Source organism: Rhincodon typus, chromosome 47 (assembly GCF_021869965.1).
Source record: "Rhincodon typus isolate 14 chromosome 47, sRhiTyp1.1, whole genome shotgun sequence".
Classification (NCBI taxonomy): domain Eukaryota; kingdom Metazoa; phylum Chordata; class Chondrichthyes; order Orectolobiformes; family Rhincodontidae; genus Rhincodon; species Rhincodon typus.
In genome coordinates, this window is record NC_063378.1 from 3,903,764 (window position 1) to 3,917,184 (window position 13,421).

Genomic DNA, 13,421 nt, shown 5'->3' on the forward strand with positions numbered 1-13,421 from the left:
TAACAATTTAGTTGAATTAACGAACTTGGTTTCGGATTCAAAGTCTTCAGTTGGTACCTTAAAAACCGCACAACTGGCGTTTTGTGGTCGCTCTTTCCTCACTGATACAGACTACCAAATTGTTTATTCATCCTTCCTCATTGCACAGGGCCCAATCTTGCATCGGCAACTTCATGGCTGATTCCTCAAAGTATTAGATTAGAAAACCAATTCATGCACTCGACCCAGGAAGTCCTCATCACAACAAAGAATAGTACAGAACATAAATAAGCCATTTGGCGCACCATGGCTTTGCCATTTTAAGTCATCACATATGTCTGCACAAGGTTTAAATCCCCCATGCCCTACTTGTTCTTCTATACAACTAAAGAAAAGCATCCTGTGTTTTTTTTTATAAATGACTTGCCTCACACATTTCCTGTAAACCTTTTCGACTCTCATGTTAAACCTGCAACATGCAGTATTTTACATTTCCATGCTTGGAAGAAAAGTCTCCAATTTTCACGTCATCCGTATCTCTGAGAATTTTATATATGTTTAGCAGGTCTTCCCTGATCATCCAATGCATAAAAAGAACTCGAATTATTATTTATAGTTTAGCACTTTTAAACAATATGTAGATTATGGTCATCCATGTTTGTCGTTGCATTGTTACTTCACGTTCGACCAATGACCTGTGAGAGGCAATCCTCTACTTCTCTAATACTATTTGTGTGTCTGTGTGTAACAATCATCGATGTTTCCTGCATATACTGTTTCTTATCTCCACCTGTACACATGCAACATCATGGCTATCAGTCACAATACATACTTTTTGCTTTGTTGCTCTTCGTACTTCCTTCAACAACAAAGTTACACCTCCTCCAGGTGGCATTTGTCAATTCTTCCCAAATAGTTTGTACCAACAGATGCTTATTTTCCATCTGTGTTCACTTAGCAGTCATTTTCTCCAATTGTAGCTAAAAATGTGTGGAAACGTTATAGAATCCCTACAGGGTGGAAACAGGTCCTTCGACCCAACAAGTCCACACCGAACCTCAGAGCATCACACCCAGACCCATCCCCCTATAAGCCACCTAATCTACACCTCCCTGAGCACTATGGGCAATTTAGCTTGGCCAATCCACCTAACTTGCATATCTTTGGACTGTGGGAGGAAACCGGAGCACCCAGAGGAAACCCACGCAGTCACGGAGAGAATACGCAAACTCCACACAGACAGTCGCACAAGGGTGGAATCGAAGCCGGGTGCCTGGCACTGTGAAGTAGCAGTGCAAACCATTGTGCCACCGAGCCGCCATTTTAACATTTAGAAATTTTAGTATGTGTGCATATCGTGCATCGATGAGCACGTGACATCGACACAAGTGTTTCGATTAAAACAGGACATTGAACACAGGGTATCGAATACTCAACATGGGTCAAAGCTTCGCAATACGAACAGGTAGACTCACAGCATTAGAAATTTTCGCTTTTGTACCTTCACTAGCTTTGTGTACAATTTTGTAATTACCTATCGTTCACAGACATTTTGTTTTTGATTACTTGAAAGTAAGGAATGTGCTGATTGAATTCTCACTATATACCCAATGCTTATTTTATGATTTCATACGCCCTTACACATCCCCCACCGGCACCCACCCCCCCCCCACCCCACCCCCCATTACACTTGATTCTCGAGCCAGAATATTTCTGATGCACTGATCAGGATATGCACATTCTAAGTAAGTTACTTGTTATTGCGAGTAAACCCAAGTAGTCTGCAATAGAAATGTAATTTCTGCAAACGATTTCACTTCGTGAATTCTACTTACATGGCAGGAATCAGGCTGAATGGAGAGATCTGAATTTTACTGCTTCATGCTGCATATTGCCAGTGCAGTCTATTCAAATTCTGTTAACCATGCAAAATGAGAATGTACTATTTTGCATCGATGAGTTGATCATAGAAATGGAGGGATTTGTTCGATTGTGAAAGATTGTGACACACCTATACTGCAGCATTCTTGATGAAATATTTGGAAGTAGCTAACACAGTAAGCGAGTGATCTGAGCAGTGAAGTCCAGCCCTACTATTTGTCGTACATGATAAATGAATTAGATTTTAGGTGATATTTCTCCTTGATTTGTCTGCCCACCGGCAAATAATTTACCTACATTGGGTTTTTTGTTTGGAGAAAAAAGACTTTGAAATCCATGAAAATAACATCCAATATAACGTGTTTTTTTTTCACCCTATGGATTCATCATGAGATAAAAGTGATACCTGGAAATGTAATTGCGCACATCAAACAATGAGGTGTAGAGAATATGTGTCAATACAGATATAGAGATGGATACGATTTTGCTGGAATGGCACATTCTGTGGATTTCAGAAAGCACAAGGATGCGAACCACATATTTGCGCGTAATTCTTCACCTTCTGCATCCAAGTTATGTTTTGACATGATGTCTAAAGAATGAAAATATTCCAAATATAACCATTCGTATGAGTGTTTGTGGACATATAACTGATATAACTGCGGCCATTTAATGACTTGAGTGCCATTTTTGGACAGGGGTTAAAATATTTGTCACTGTTGTGTCTTATGGACCTTAAGTTCAAAGAAGATCCGTGCTGTAAAAGAAATGTGATTGACATCACCAGTAAATATAACTAAATGCAACACACATTTCTTTGTCAAGAAACCCCAAACGACCGAAATTTAATGATTTATGATCCACTGCACTATTTTCTTAATATGGTGCTGATCAACCGAGTTCAACAACAGCAGGTGCCTCGAAACAAACCATAATGTGTCAATAGAGTGAGAAAGTCGGAAGTTATGATGTTGAGAATTAGACACAGACCGAATGGAAACACATCAATTCTTTATTGTAATCCAACTGTGTGATAAAATGAGGAAGAAGGATCTAACTTATGTGTAAGTGTATGCTGTACATAACACAATCACCTTTTAAATAGTTGATTTTCTCCGCAGATCTTGAGAAGGAACAAGCAGGTGAGGCAGTTAAACTCTCAATGTATTATTAAGATTACCACATCGGCATGATAGAGAACAGATGTGAAGAAGGCCTTCAACTTTTAGTGAACCAACTACATGAAATTTTTGATGATAAATTTAACATTCTCCCGTGAATCGAGTGTCATTTTTGATCTTGGAGCAGAATGACATGAAACTTACCAAATACATATATTTCGGCAAGAAAATCAAGACAACATTACCCAGGCTTTGAATGACAATTTTGCATGTTTACCAGTTGTTACTATATTTTCGCTTGACGAACAACAATTGTGCTTTTTTTTTGCCTGTGACGCCCAGTTGTGCAAAATATTGACGTTTGCTTAAAGATACAGAAAAATCGGAATGTGGCTATTTTACAGTTTAAAAAAAATCCTGACCACCAAAAAGAAAATCCTCTGAGCCAACAATCAAACAATGGTGATTATTCACTTTTTCATAGAACAAACGTCAATAGCTGTATTTTTCCAGATGTTCCACTTGAGCACCAATATGAAACAAAAAAAAAAAAACTTTTTCAGGTTAACTAAAACTGTTGGATAAGTGCGTTGACAAATATTGAGAAACTGAGCAATAACTGCAGCTAAGCTTAACTTCAGTGATTTATCGCACTTGGGTAAGTCATTGAAAATCAAGCCTTGCTACTCTTGGAGTCATCACAGAATGTAATGTTATTTTGCAAAAGATAAACAAACTTAAACGCTAAAGAGAATACATTAATTCGCTTTCTGCACGTATTCGACGGGCATGTGTAAGAGAATTAGAGACAAAAAAATGAATTTTCATCCCATAGAAATTTATTTCCCACTAGTGATTATAATTCGTTAAAATGATACCTTTATCCAGAATTTAGATCCGTGGAGAGACTTGTGGATGCCTGGAAAGTGAAATGTTCAATTTGACGGGATGATGTCCTTAAATGTAACTATATAGAAGGTTAACTGTATAACCATCATTTCATCAAAAAAGAGGGAATGAAAACTAAGGTTACGCACTTGCTTTACCTGACACACTGTCAACTTTTCATGGAATTTATGCACTGCGTTTGGTTTCGTGTTCTTTTGAATATGGAAGAGAATATTTGCCAATGCACAATTCTGTACTACGATTTTGTGGAAAAGAATAAGTTGGTAAGACTGTAAAGTCATCCGGCACAGCACTTCGATGGTGTTACATGATAGCAGCTTTTCTTTTTCAAACTTTCTGATGAAGCAGGATGTTACATTAATTAAGCTGTTGGAAAGAATCATAAGATATTCGTTTCAGTATAAGTGTCACTGTTCACATGTCAATGTATTTTTATAGTTTTCATGGACTGGATTCATGTATTATGAGTATGCAGTTGTCCAGAAATAGCTAGATTTAAAAAAAAAAACTCTTGCTTCAGTTAGATACATTTAGCGCCTGAAATAACAGGAATAATAAAAAAAAAGTCCTGCTATCACATTTTGCCAAAGTATTTACATGTGAATGAATTAATCTTGAATGAGAAACAGCAACTTGTAATTGAATAAGATTTGTTCTAATTCCATACAAACTTCGATTTTCAAACCCGTCAGATGATTCCCAGTAGACAATTGAACCTGACATCCCAAACATGAAAAACATATAGTCACTAAGACGAAGAAATCAGAAAAAAAAAACAAAAAAAAAACAGCCATCTACATTCCTTCTGAGCCAATCTCTCTAGGCGTGAGTCAATTGACCCGGACACGCACACAATGTGTCTGATGCTGCATCTGAATGGACGAACTGGAATGATTTCAATCCCAAAGACTGTCAAACGCACCAGCATACAAAACGAGCTCAACAGACATGGTTCAGAACCCACCCACCATAATACAAAGGCATTTCTGCACAGAAAACGGAGCAGACATGCCTCTTTGATAGAGCACCTCAGGATAATACCCGACCTGACAACCACATAAGACTCAACACAGATCATCGAATGAACCAGATTGAAACTTATCATCACTTGAAGGAAACATCTGTTCTTATCAATGCTTTTCAGCTGCACGTATCACCTAATTCGACAACCACCTGCAATGATAATACATATTATGGCCCATATTTGGGAAGTAAGGAACTAAATATTGTCCAGCAGGCACGAGTCACCGTACACAACTGGACAACACAGATGCTGCTCATCCTCATGTCCATCATTATCCCTCATGCAATTGCCACGATAGTACTCAGCTCCTGATTGAGCTGAGCCATACCACGCACAACAACACTCAACACTCGCTCAAGCTGCCCTCTACCTGAATATGGCATCAGCCCCGTCTCGCAGCTGTTAATCCACCAACTTAGCTCATTTCACCCCGCCAAAAAAAAAAACTATGTAGCACGATTGCTCCTCACAAACCAGGCTCATTAAAGTTGAAAATTAACAACCACCCTACATTCTTATCGATCTGGCATTTAGTTCAACCTCCACCTTAGATATTATGTATAATGCTCGTCCAAATGTTAAACACATGACTAATATTTATCTGACATGTTCTACATACTCTCACAATCGCATGACATCACAATCCTTTAGCAAATTTAAACACTGTCTTAACACTCACTTTGCAAGATTTAACATCGTGTAGTGCCAAGCTAAACCCTTCACACTGAAGCTTAATCTCGCAGTCAGTTGATACATTGAACCCTTAGACGCCTGACTATTTCCTGTGTCCCCACCAACGTGCAAATCAACACCAATGGTGACTTTACACAAGTTCATTCTCGTAAGATCTGTTGAACTTCCCAGATAGATTTCACTTTCCCAGCTAAGGCGTTCACCTTTTAATATCACGTTACATTCGATGCAAATTCTAGCTGGTCTTATATTTCTTTTGGATCCTTTTTTTCTCTATCTTCTTCTATTCAAGTCAGGAACCATTGAAGTGAACACGCTCTGTTATGAAAACACTTCCTTATGGTTATGTGGCTACCAGAACAGTACTTCTGTCCAAATAACTTTAATTCAAGCTCCAGCATAAACTCCTTTGCCTTGCATTCAATCTCTTTCCTGATCAAGGTATAATTTTCATATTCCTTCTTACAAAGGAAGTTTTCTACATATACTGTTGCCTTTCATGACTTATAGGCATGTGCATCAATTCCCTATGATATCATGTGGTTTTTGGGACTTTAGTAATCAATGAGTACCTCTTTGCCTCGTTAGTCTATTCAATATGGTCCTCTCTCATTTTGCAGGATTAAATTATATTCGACACTGTCCGTTCAATTGAGCTAGACTGTCTTCATCATCATATATTTTTAAACCCATAAGCTATTTTTACACCACCAAGATTTGTGCTATCTATGAAATATGTGATCCTACAACCCACGTACATGTCTAAATCATTAATGCGAATTACAAAAGCAAGCAAGGCGCTCCAAAGCACGTCTGTGCCTCTTGGTTTAGGTTTCCAGTTACATAAACCGCTTTCGATGATGACCTGTGGTTAAATAATTCTGGATTCAAATTTTAAAATTACTCCAGGTGTTTTAAAAAGTCTTACATAGTCTGCCAATCCAGACCACGGGTACGAGAAAAAAAAAAAAACTCACTCCAGTCCGCGTGGACTCTATCAAGTGCTAAATACTCATCTGCTCAACGAGTCACATCCTCTAAAACTGAGTCAGAAAATGCGTTAATGATGATCTTCCGTAGTCGATTTTTGATTAATCGATGCCCCACCAATGGGAGATTAAGACTGTTTTACAAATAATTCCTTAAGTAACAGATTCCCAACCACTATTGAAGACTCACTTTCCTGTCACCTTCCTTTCTATCACTAGCCCCTTCGAGAATAACAAAAGTATATTCGCTTTCCTTCCATTCCCTGACACTATACTTGGGACAAGACAGCAAATGGGTTTCTTTTTTACAGGTTTTCTTCAAGTTCCTGGTGTTCCTCCTCAGATGTCGGGGAAACACCTAATGTGGGACTATAATTTGTTGAAATATATCATAATCAATACTCGTCATTCTGATGCCTACATCATCCTACTCATCCAGGTTACTCAATTAAAACGTCATCTATGTCTTAATTTAACGCCAGAAATAGATTGTGGTGTTGCTTCCTAGTGAGCCTACTTTTGCAGTATTCTTCTCCTACCCTTGGTGTGCACAGTGAAATGAAAAAAAAAAAAAATGTATTTGGACTTTTCCTGAGCGATGGCCAGCGAAAAATTTATTTTCTAAAAATGTTTTTCTTTCTTCATCTTGTTATCAACAAAATCTCTGCACGTTGTATCCTCTTCTGCAGCATTGTTTTGAGTTCCTGGTAACCTCCACAGAGTCTTTAGATTTCTTGCTCCAATCCTGTAATCCATTAGCACCTAATAATCTCTGGAACTGTTTATCCCACTATTAACCTTTAGCAGAACACATTATTTTAACATGAACTGAATTGTGTTTTGCTGCACCTTCATTGTTGCTGAATATTTAAGTGTGACGTCCGACTCCTAGCACAGCAATGTTACTTAGATGGGTTGTGGGAATAGACAGAAAAGTGAAATTAAAGATCATCACATCGATTTTAAACAACAGTTGCCCAAACTCAGTTAGTTGAAACATCTAATTCTAGTCGTAGAGTTAGGATATTTTGTTCTGATTTTGACCATTCACTCTTGTTATTACACTTTGAACGACTCCCATTGTTCTGATACAGATGTTTCTGCAAATAGCTGTTTTCAATCCACGTTGGATAGGTATCGCCTTCTCCTAATATATGAATGTTCCCCTCAATTATTAAGCTTTTTCTCATGTCCATTTTTGCCCCAACCGAGAACTGGCTTCAGTCGTCCTGATTCACGTTCATTGTCAGCATATTGTCTGCAATCTACAATCACTCCCACACGTACCACGCTTGGTTGGCACTAAACAACTGCACCTCCCAGTCGCGAACCATTTCAACTCCCCCTCCCATTCCTCAGACGATATGTCCATCCTGGGCCTCCTGCAGTGCCACCCGAAGGTTGCAGGAACAGCAACTCATATTCCGCTTGGGAACCCTGCAGCCCAATGGTATCAATGTGGACTTCACAAGCTTCAAAATCTCCCCTCCCCCTGCCGCATCCCAAAACCAGTACAGCTCATCCCTGCCTCCCTAACCTGTCCTTCCTCCCACCTATCCCCTCCTCCCACCTCAAGCCCCACCCCCATCTCCTACCTACTAACCTCATCCCGCCCCCTTGACGTGTCCGTCCTCCCTGGACTCCCTTATCTCCTCCCTACCTCCCCACCTACACTCACCTTTACTGGTTCCATCCCCACCTCTTTGACCGGTCTGTCTCCTCTCCACTTATCTTCTCCTCTGTCCGTCTTCTATCCGCCTCCCCTCACTCCCTATTTATTTCAGAACCCCCTTCCCCTCCCCCATTTCTGAAGAAGGGTCTAGGCCCGAAACATCAGCCTTCCTGCTCCTCTAATGCTGCTTGGCCTGCTGTGTTCATCCAGCTCTACATCTTGTTATCTCAGTTTCTCCAACATCTGCAGTTCCTACTATCTCAGCTCAAGAAGGATGTTTTGTTTACTGTTATGGTATCAGTCGGGCATTTCTCTGCTAGGATTCGGACGTAACACTTAAATGTTCAGCGACAATAATGGTGCAGCAAAACACAACTCAGTTCAGTCTGCAAGTGTGACTTTTTTTTTAGGAGGGAAGTAATCGTCGTGTGAGAATTTAAAGACCTAATGAACAACACCGTAAAGGCAAATGAGGAGTTGCATTTTATTGATCAACAGATTGACCACCGTCCTGCAGAAAACGAGTTCAACTTGTTCGTTTAAGAATACTGATGTAGTATATCGAAACGAGAGCATTGCACATCCATGCAAAGCTACCAGTCATGTGTTAAAATTGTAATCCTTTCAAATTTATGTCAAACAACTGCACGGCTGCATTTAGAGCTGGAGTGTATGTCTGCAAAGTTCATGGACAATATAGCAACCCAAAAGATTTAATTTCATTGTCAAATTGCACTTCTGTAATTTCAGCGCCCACGCCATTCCGATATCATTTTGCTGCATTAACGTTGTTTTGTTTTATTTTGCTATAAATATGTTTTGAAATTCAGAGGTATCTGGATCCGATAGTCAACTGAAGAAATGTGTTGTGCAGTAACTTATCTTAAATCACAGAATCCCTACTTTGTGGAAGCTGGCTATTCAGCTCATCGAGTCCACACCAATGTTTCAAAAACAACTCAACTCAGACCCACGCCTGTACCCAAGCCCTGTAGCACCGCATTTCCCATCAATAATCCACTTAACCTACACATCGCTGGACATTTTGGGCAATTTAATATGACTGAACCACCTCAGCTACATATTTTTGGCTTTCAGAAGAAATCAGAACATCCAAAAGAAACCCATGGAAAGAAGGCAGAAAATGTGCAAACTCCACAAAGTCAGTCGCCCGAGGCTCGAATTGAACTTGGGTACTTGACAGTGTCAAGCAACACTGCTAACCACAATCCCGGGCGAAAATCATAATAACAAAGGGTAGTGGAACAATGAAAATATTTTGATCAGTATATCTAAATTGAAAGAAAGATTGTTATAAAAGCACCAGACTGAAACACATGTTGGTCATGGCGCGTTTTGTTTCGGTAAAAAAAAGTGTTCCTTGATGCTTAGGAAGATGAATCCTTTCCTTTTTCTTAAATCATAACATTTTTAAGTAAAATGAATTCTTATTGAAATCCATGAGTCTGAAAAAATGTTATGGGAAATGAGAAGCAAGGAAATCAATAACATGTTAATCAATGAGGATAGCAACAACCTGGAGTGACAAACTCATAATTCAAGTTGATTTTCTGTAATGAAACATTTTGAACAAGTATCGGCATACACGTTTTTGCCAATTTAGAATTAATAACGTCAAATGGAAAATGACTTGTATGACAAAATGATGCCGGCTATTCCACAATTCATCATTCGTGTTGTGCTCTAAAAACAAGTTCAATGTTCGATTTTACTTTCTTTTCCGAAGTTTTGCTTATGGTAGTCTCAACAAATATGTCTAGGAATCAAATGAGAGATCGAAGTCTGGTCCCTTGACTTAATGTATAACTTTCTATCATGCAATTGCTGCAAAAGAAAAGTAAGAGGAAGAAAAGAAAGTAGATGGAAAGAGTGGACAGATTTCCAAATCTATTGAATGAACAGTATTCTGGGTAACATTGGAGCTTGGCTTTGCAGTTTACTGTTTTGAGTAACTTTTTTTTATCATCGTTGTCATCTTTTTTTAAAGGGAGTAGTGAAGCTTAAACAATGCAAAAACAATTTATGAATGAAGTTGTACTTTTTACTCCATTGCGCTATACAGATCTAAAGACTTACAAGGAAGGTGAGAGCATAAAGTTAATCAGTTTGTTTGCTCTTCATGTTTGATGTTGGTTCTTCCATTCTTGCATTCTGTAAATTATTTATTGATCAAAGTTCGATTGTGCTATACCGTTATCCCGCTTATATCAAGATAGATCGATACGTGCATATAAAGTGAAAATTGAAAGCACGTTTTTATCCTAATGGTTTATTAAGTATCTGGTTTAACAAACAGGAAGACATCGGGGGGAAAAAATGCATGATTTGTGGTATTTAGTTTGCATGGGAAAACGTTGTATTTCATCCAAAGATTTAACTGATATTAGAAGCCCTTAATTTTCATTTATATTGAATAGAGACATTGATCTTTGCTCTCATTGCGATGATAAGATGTTGGTTAACTTGCATCTATTTTACATACTGTACTTACAAAAGAATTAATAGGTAAAGGCAGTGTCACTTTCAGGGTAGATTTCTGAGTACCTGGCCGACACGATTGTCATTGATGCATTACGATAGAAATTGACCTTATGCATACGCTTCTGTTCAAAATTGTAATTAATTAATTTGTAATATTATTTCAAACGTGAACACAGATCAGGACTTTCCTAAATTTGTATTTTATTGAAACTCAGACAGGGGGAGATGCAAATGGTGAGACAATGATAAGTGAGTGTAATTGAATGGACGGTGAGCAAATGATACTTGATGCTGGAGAGGAATGATGAAGGGAAACAACGTACCAAGGTGAAGAGAGGGAGAGAAATGTAATGATGAGCATAGTCTGAGAAATACAGAGGGAGGCTGTGGAGGAATATTGATACGCAATGGTGCAACGAGAATATAGATATAATGTCAGTGCATTTCGTGGCGTAGCAAACGATAATTTATCATTGAAGATTGGCATAATGTTGGATCTAGTTCATTGTATTGGTTATGTAATTGTCCACTGCTATTCGGGAGTAGGTGTAGCAGCACTGCGGGGTATAACCGTTATCTATGCATGTGATATATGCCTATTTGGTGCTACTTTTACATCGTGATTTATTGAAAAATTTATTTCACTCTATGTGGGAAGATTTGTTGAACTCCATGCAAATGCATGCCCATCATCCACGGGGCACAGAGTGTTCAGTTCACCAGACTGTTGTTTCCAATACAGAGTAACACGGGTTTAGTTATAATATTCGCTGAAATCATCATCGAAGGCCCACTTTCTCAATACTGTCCAACTCGAGAAAAATGCTGACTGTAAGGTTAAACTGCATAATAGTATTAAACATATTTTTATAAGGAGTAATCCCTTTAAACAGAAAGCAGCATCTGCGAATATGATATGACTATTCCTGATTCAGAAGTGATCTCCTTCCATATGCCTTAAACCATTGTTGTTTCTTTGGTTACATATTAGACGACATGGGATATTTGACGGCCACTTATTTGTGTACAGTTCTACTATTGCAGATGGCCGAAAACGCATAATGGTGTCCATTTTTGTTTTGATATCTATCATACTTAGATTGCTATTATATTCTACCATACGAGTTTACAGAAGGGAGATGGCCTGTGATCACTTATCTGCACTGCTTTTAACAAAGTCCTGCCTGGCATAGTTCTAATCTCAACAGTATGGTAACTCTGAGCACCAATTACCCTTCACTCTTTAGATTAACATGAATCTACACATTTCTGCCTGATAAATTTTCAAGGACTGTGCTCTAAATCACTTTTTGAAGAAGGCAGTACTGACACTCGGAACGACTCATGAAATTCTACGAGGAAAGGAAATTCGTTTAAGCAAAATCTTAAATGGCTTAGTACTATTAAAAGAATGACGGAACAATAGTTTTGGATGTTGACATAACAGGAAAGTCTCCTAGTTATCCTTACTATCAGGAAAACAAATTTCCTTTTATATCTTCAAACAAATCACCACATATTCTTCGAAACTTCGTATTCAAAATAAAAGATTGATTGTAAAATCTCTGCAGTAAAGAAAAGATACATCAATTCTATTTTACATAATGAAATCAAGTTTTTTTTAAATACTTTCCGGGGGTGGGGGCAGATGCGCTTTTATGAATTCCTTGAGAATAAATGTATGTTATTCCCTACAGTTGTATTCAAGGGCACAACAATTGAACAAAATAAGTGGATTTGCTTTGTCAATTACTTACTATGCTTGCAGAATGGTAATTGATATTTTGTTGGTCAGGAAATTAAGAGCATAGAGGCACGGTACAATGCAAACATTCAACATTTGAAAATTTACTCCCTTCTTATACTTCCTAACAAAGTAGAAAATCGAATATTTATTTTCCACGTTAATTTAAAATTATTTCCAGAACTTTGCATTTTCGCAGGAAATATTTACATGGGATCATACTTGTGTTGATTCTCTTCAAAATATATTGCCCTATACCAGCTTAGTTCAAGAGGACCCGCTGAAACTATGCCTTTAGTCCTTCTTATAAGTCATTTACATAAACGGAAATATTTTTGGGTTCCAGTACTGATTGCAGTGGTGCACCACTGATTCCATATTAACAGCAGAAAAGAAAGAGCCATCCATCACATTTTAAAAACAAAAGAAAAATGCTTTCAGTTACCAAATGCGCTGCGGCACTTTTAAGAAATGTATTCTGTCCTGTTTCTCTCGCAGATGATCCCTGTCACAGCGATCCTGAAATGGCTCCGCACGACAGGGAGTTTATAAACATCTTGGAGTTCTCCCTTGAGTGTTTTCTTTTTTAAGAGTAAAACAAAGAAAGCAAGTCATAAGTAGGCGAAGTTAGGCTCAGACAGGCGCAGAAGATTTTAGCTTTGCGTTCAGTCAATTGAATAGGTTTTTACTCGATCCTGGAACTGAAATCTTGGGCTCCTTCTTGCCAGACTAAAGCCATAGACAAAGACACTTCTTTTTCCAAGGCAAAAGGGGCAAGTTTATTCTTTAGGTTTTGTTTTGCAACTAGACGAGACATCGACAGCATACGAGGTTAATATGGCTTGTCGAATTGCTTTTATCAAGTGGGATACTGGTTATGTTGGAACAGAGGATGATTGTTGGTCAG